This window comes from Lolium rigidum, chromosome 3 (assembly GCF_022539505.1).
Source record: "Lolium rigidum isolate FL_2022 chromosome 3, APGP_CSIRO_Lrig_0.1, whole genome shotgun sequence".
Taxonomy (NCBI): Eukaryota; Viridiplantae; Streptophyta; class Magnoliopsida; order Poales; family Poaceae; genus Lolium; species Lolium rigidum.
The window spans coordinates 65648412-65655258 of record NC_061510.1 but is presented as its reverse complement, the minus strand read 5'-3'; positions in this window follow the sequence as shown (position 1 = coordinate 65655258).

Genomic DNA, 6847 nt, shown 5'->3' with positions numbered 1-6847 from the left:
GGCAAAGTTCGGGCCGGGCCGGGCTTAAAAAAGCCCGTGGGTAAAAATTCAGGCACGAGCCCGGCCGGGCCCGGCCCGACCGTCGGGCCTGTAATTTAAGCCCGAACCCGGCCCGAACGAGCAAAAAGCCTGGCCTGGCCCGAGAAGCCCGGCCCGACCAGGCTAAAATGCAAGAAAATGAAAGCCCGGCCCGGCCCGACGTTCGGGCTCAGATTTCAGGCCCGAGCCCGGCCCGAAGTGCAAGCTCGACCCGGCCCGGGCCGGGATTTTCGGGCCGGGCCGTCCGGGACGGGCTGCCCATGCCCAGATGTGGATGCCGCCTCCTTGAGTGCGGCGTTGCGCTAGTTTGCGCTACTCAGTGGCCAGGATCTGGGAATAGAGATCACTAATCGGCATCGGAGTAGTGGGAGCATTGACCACCTAGAATAGAGCGTCATACTCATTACTGGCGAGGATGGTGCCGATAAACTCGTCGTCACGAAGAGGCATCCCGATACTTGTCAACGAGTTCACGAATGTCGTCATCTGATGAAAATAAGCATTGATGGTCTTGTTCTCCTTCTTCAAGTCAGCCATATCTCCTGTCGGATGGCCGAGGAGCTGACATGAGATGTGGAGGCGAAAGCACTAGCAAGAGTCTCCCAGACTTCATGAGAGGTGGCCGCAAACATGATCATGTCGAGGACGCTTTCAGTCATCGATGATATGAAGCCCGAAAGGATAGCCTGGTCCTGCTGAGTCCAGCGCTGATGCGCCAGGTTTGGCTGCAGATGGAGACTGCTAGCAGGACTGACAAGAATGTGTGGGTTGGGGCAAGTGAAGGATCCATCAACGTATCCCATGAGATATGACTGCGGAGGAGAGGACCGACTTGGGCACACCAAAACAAGTTATTGTCGCTGGTCAGCTTGATGGTAATGGCCGGGGCGATGGTGACAATGCTTGGGAGTCCTTGAGGAGGGAAGAAGCCGACGTCGTATTGCGTTTGTTGCTGATTTGGGAGAAATCTTGAAGAGGCAGCACCATATGGAGGTGAACCGATGTAGGACATCTATGGTGCATGTGGCAGCTGTTGGGGCTGAAACCCTAGTGCCGCCGGTAAGTGCCATGTGGAGAGAACGCCGGGTAGCCAGCCGTGAATGCGAACATGGACTGCTGGCGCATGGATGCAGCGATGGCGTCGGTGTAGATCGGCGCGTCGGTAAAGATGGCGCCCATGGTGGACGGGAGCGACGAGGCAACATCTGTGGCGGCTGCGGACAAGGTGCCAGGGAGGATCGCGGGTAGCGTCATGCCAAGCCTAGAGAGCGGCAGCTGCCCGCGCATCGGCGCCCAAGGTCGAGGTAGAGGGCAGCACGGGGGTGGGAGCAGGTGGGATGGAGAGCCCCGAAGAGGAAGACGATGCCATGGCCGTGGAGTTGACGGCGGACACGAAAGCCATTGCCGGTGAGGTGCGGCGGCGGCGAAGAGCGGAAGCGGAAGGCAGTGTGGCAAAACCCTATGTCAGGGTGTGGTGTCTGATAGCATGAAAGAATCAAAGGAGTACTCGATAGGCCATCCCGACGTACCTCGCCGGGTAGGAATCTTCTCATTATATAGGCGTATAAAGTATGTTACAAGAGTTCTATACGTATAAAAATTGTATACGGTTACATATTCTAACAGATTATGCGTTTGATGTGCTATCAGCAAACGCACATGCAATGAAGTAAGGCCTCAAACTTGCTCAATCTATCGGATGGAATAGAATTAGTCTATATTCAGATTGCATGGAAGTGGTAGAGATGGCGAAGAATGGAGCTGTAAGTCATGGAAGTGCGGTGCGAAAAAAACGCTTTGCCCCAGGTCGCTCCCCGCAGGCGACCGGAGCGAACCCTAGCTCCCTCCGCGCCCCCACCCTCCATCCTCCTCTCCTCCCCGCCATCGCCGGCGAGCGCCGCCGGGCAAAGCCCACGCGTTGCCGGTGGCGGCGGGCTCTTCCTCACCCGCGCGTACGAGGCTCGCGCGGGCAGTACACGGCTAGCGGCGGTGCTCTTCGGGGTGTCGGGGACTCGGTCCAGCGGCGGGGCGGTAAGGCATGGCGGCGGCGGTTCTAGGCAAAAGCGGTGGTGGCGTAGCGTGAGGCCAAGGCAGGCGGCAGAGCGTGGCGTCTCAAGGGGCAAGCTGGCGGCACGATGCAGGCGTGTCCAGTTGGGTCCCGATCTAGGCCTTGCGGGGCCTATCCCATGCCATGCGGGTATGGGCAGGGCCACCGCTGGCGGATCACTCTCCATGCTGCACTGTAGTTGGATCTAGATCTGGGCCAGGTGGGCCCAGATCTAGCGGCCTAGGTAGCTCTGCGTCCGTCCCCTATCTTGCTCGGGCGGGTCTCTGGATGTTCTTGCCGGTGTTCAAAGGTGAGTTCTTGGATGCCAACAAAGTGTTGGGCTTGATCGACAGCGTGGTGGCATCGGTTACGGTGCAGCTATGTCCACGGGCGTTGTGGTGGGGGTGCTCCTTTGTGGCAGTGTGCGGTCTCGATCGGGGCCGTCTTGCGAGGAGTGAGGTTGCGGTGACCCCGCTCTTGGCATCTACCTAACACATGGTGGTCTGGTCGGTGACGGCATGGTTTGGATCGGCACAGAGCTGCAGTTGGATGGCATCGGCGACGTGGGCGTAGCAGCGCGGCAGCAAGTCTAATGGGGCCGGATCCGGGCCTGGCAGGCGGCCGGGACCGATAAAGGCCTAATTGGCAGTGCTACTGCGTCCGGACGGCGGGCACCTTGTGTGCCGGAGGGCGGATCCCCTTTCCTAGCTAGCGTTGGCCCTGATGACTATTAGCTATGGTGTTGGCATGCCCTGTCCAACGTTGCCGCGTGTTGGCTATGCCATGGGCTCGAGCTCGTGGGATGCCTGGGCGGCGGCCCCGGAAGGCGGACTGCACGGTTGACTTTACGGCGGGCAACGTTGCGGTGGTGGTAGTCTCACTCTTGTTCATGGGGATGGAGTAGAGTGGACGATGGGGGTTCCTGGGGTTAGCGGCGCTTCGGCTTTGGTAGCTCCCAGATCTTGTTTCGGAAACCTACCTCGTGGGCTGCGGGCGGCTAAGTTCTCCGGACGTGGTGTGAGGATGCTTCCGGACGAAAGCTCAGCGCCAGCGACGGCAATGCTTGAGGGTGTTGTAACCCTCTTGGGGGCATCGTTGTGGGTATTCTCCCCGCGTGACGGATCCGGGTGATAAACTATACCTTGCGGTCTCGATGGCGGCGACGTAATGCGTCGTTACCAATTTGGGGGCGTCGTTGTGGAGCTCCGTTGTAACTCAGGCCGTTTTCAATGTCTTCGCAAGTTTTGGTTTCGTGTTCTTTTTTTTTGTTTATTCTTGATCTATTGTCTTCACCACCCTGTATCGGTTCGGCCGTGGCGACTTTATTTATAAAGTGGGCAAAAGTCTATTTCGAGAAAATCATGGAAGTGCAAAGAATTAAAAAATTAACTGCCAAAACATCGTGATTCTGATCCTAGCGTCGCTGCCTCGGCGCCCACGTTGTACTTTCCCTTAGTCTGTGATCACTTCTACCGTTCGAGAGAGTGGGGTGGGGCGGTAGCGGATGAACTGGACAAGCGCTGGATTTTGACATGATGTATAATGAAATTTGGCATGATATGTGCTAATATATCTCACTTTTGGACAGCATCTAGAAACATAATTTTCATTTATCAAGACAAAAGATCACGAATTAGAAGTACGTCAAGTGTTCATAATTTCACAAATAATACATATATACTCCGTAAGACACAAGATCACATTTTTGACACGCACTACAGTTTCACATGACGAAAAGTAAATCGATCTACAACTCAAAGGCACAATTTCTTCTTGTTGCGAGTGTTTTTTTTTCGGGCTAGCTTGCACATTTACTGCCATGCCTCCGGTGTTCATTGCTGGGCTATCAAGAGAACTTCCCACGAGCCCCCGCGTCGCTCCTCCTGGAGTGGCTCGGCCGGAGCCCCAGATCAGCACCACCTAGCCGCCCCCCCCCGGGTCCTCCCCCGCCGCCGCTGGTGGATGCCAACGGGCAAAGCCCGTGCGGTGGCTGGTGGCGGCGGGTCTTCTCCCTGTAGCGACGGTGCAAGCTCCTTCCTTCGTTGACGCCGGCCAAACCTAAGCGGGCGTTGGTTGGTGCGGGTGAGGCCGACCACGCCCAAACGGGCGTCGGTGCGGGCGAGGCCGACCGTGGGCAAGCGTCCGTTGGTGCGGCGAGGCCGGCCGCGCTCACGCGGGCGTCAGAGCGGTTGGGCGCCAGGGCGGCGGCCCCGGGCTGCGGTGGCTGTGGCCGGCGAAGTGAGGCGGCTGCTCGGCGCGGACGGCATCGACGCGGGTGTGAACAGCCTCGCCCAAGCGGGCGTCTGTGCGGATGTGGGACGGGGCGCGGCGGTCCAGGCGGGACGATGGAGGGCGGTGCTCTGGCGTGCTGCTCTATGCCTGGCCATGCGGGCCCGATTGGGCCGGATCTGGGCAGCCCAGGCCGCGGCCTTTCCGTGGTGGCGCGATGCACTGCTCCGGCTGCTTCCAGTCATGGTGGGGCGGCGTTTTTTCCTTGCTGGCTAGGGAGGAGGGTGGGCTCCTTTTCGAGCGGATGGCCAAGCGGTCCTTGGTCCAGATCTGGGGCCCTGGCGGCGGAGGCAGTTTACAGGCTGCCTGGTTGACGGCTGGAAGTAGGTGCGGTGCACACAAGCTCTTAGTTGCCAGCGGAGGTGCTGGTCATGAAGGCGTCTTTTGATGGTGCTCCGGCGAGGTATGTGGAACGGTCGGGTGTTACAGAGGTGTGCCAGGAACTCAGCTTCCGGTGAGGTGCGCAATTCTTCGGATGAAAATCTTGCTCAACTTTCGTCGGTGCTGGTGACGACGTCACTGTTGGGTGCCGTTCTCCTTGTTGAAGGCGTCACTGAGGAGATCGTGCACCTCTCCCACTCTTGGTTCTTGTCTTTGGGTGAAAACCTAAATCCGCTTGTCGGATTGGCGATGGCGGCATCCTCGATGTCGCAACTTCGTTGGAAGCATCGTTTTGGAGACTTAGTGCTGATGGGAGCACCTGGACTGCGGTCAAGCGGTTGGTATGGCACTATCAAATGGCGGACGTTCTTGGAGTATGTGGTGATCGTGGGGTTGCCCCGTGGTGCCGATAGCAAGAGCACTCTCGACATGCAGACAGCGTCAAACGAGTCATGTTTTCCGCCCTCTCAATACCGGAGCAGCACATGCCGCCTCCCTTCGGTTATGTCTTCTTTCCTGGTGTTGTTGAAGTCGGCGAACAAGCTCGTGGCAAATGTGATCGATGCGACTTAATTGGAGTGACCTTGGTGTTGTTGCAATGAAGTCGAAGCCGTCCCATCGTAAGCACGATGGATGATGTTCGGTGACACTGCTTACTCCGGTGGTGTGCTTTTCCTAGCCTTCCTGGCGTCCTTTATGTCTAGCGGTGCTTTTGTTGATGTAAATGTTTTCGCTCGTTTTTCCTTCAATAAACTGAGCAGTTTTTGGTCTCTGTACCTTTTTCTTCTAATGCAATGAACACAGTAGCTCTCCTGCTGTTATTAAAAAAAATGAGAAGCTGATCCCATTGTAGAAGCATCCGCATTTTTAGATCATGGTGATTTTCTCAAACGTACTACATGCGCAAAGGACAGTGAGAAGAACGAACATAGTCATGCCTTGCAGAACTAGCGACTACAGACAGGTCCAGGTTCCTGCTCTGGTTCTCCATATGCTTCTTCTCCAAATGCTGGGTCAACACAACAGACTCTTTGCAGATCCTTTGTATGCGACCACAACCACCACAACGCATGCACTTCCTCTTGCTAGCTTTAGCTAGCCTGCCTCCTTCAGGGCAGTGGCGGATGCAGAAAAGAATTGAAGGGGGGCACACCTCAAAAAAAAATTTGCGCACCCCCTAATATGTGAAAAACCTTTGCATAATGAAGTAATGAACAATATACAAGACAAATTCATTGCATTGGATTTCAACACATATATCAAATGTGCACGATAACAATACAAATAGTTCAAAACATTACAAGGGTCTTACATGATAGAATATAGCATAATTAGAAACTTACATCATTTCTTCAAAGTTTCAACAATGGTATCATCACTTACATGAATGAACACCCCTCGCTCGATAAATGTCACTAAGTAATGGTTCAAGAGGTCATCACCCATACTATTTCTCAACTTGTTTTTCACTAGTCATTGCGGAAAATACTCTTTCAACATTCGCCGTCGCCACCGGTAGAAGCAATATCAATTTGAGAAGCATGTAAACTAAATCATAAACAACATGCTTTTTTGTTTCAATAAGCTTAATAGAGAGCTCACCAAGATGATTGACACATTTGAATCTATCATCTTTTCTCATGTCATCAATAAAGAACTCAAGTTGGGGTTCAAGTCTTAACAAATCCATGCTTGATACGTCATCAGGGGCGGGCGGCGCTCGACGTTCAGAGCGGTGGCCGGTGACCGACAGCCGGCGGACGGCGGTCTCTGCGGACTGCGGCAGTGCGAGCGGGTGGGGCGAGCGAGCGCCGGGATGGGCAGAGTCGAGGGCGGGCGGGGCCAGCGGGCAGCGGCGGCGCCGGGGCCTGAGCGGCGGGCGGCGGCGGTCTAGGCGTGGCCGCGTGGGCTTGGGGATTGGAGAATCGCGACGGTCCTCGCCCTCGCTGGTCGTTGCCTCGACCGCTCGACCCACGATGCTTTCTCCAGGAATCGTCGAATCGGGCTTTTTTCCATGACATATTAATCGGGCCGGCAGAATTCTGGGTGGGCCACGGCCCCCGGCCACCCCGCTGCGTCTGCCAATGCTTC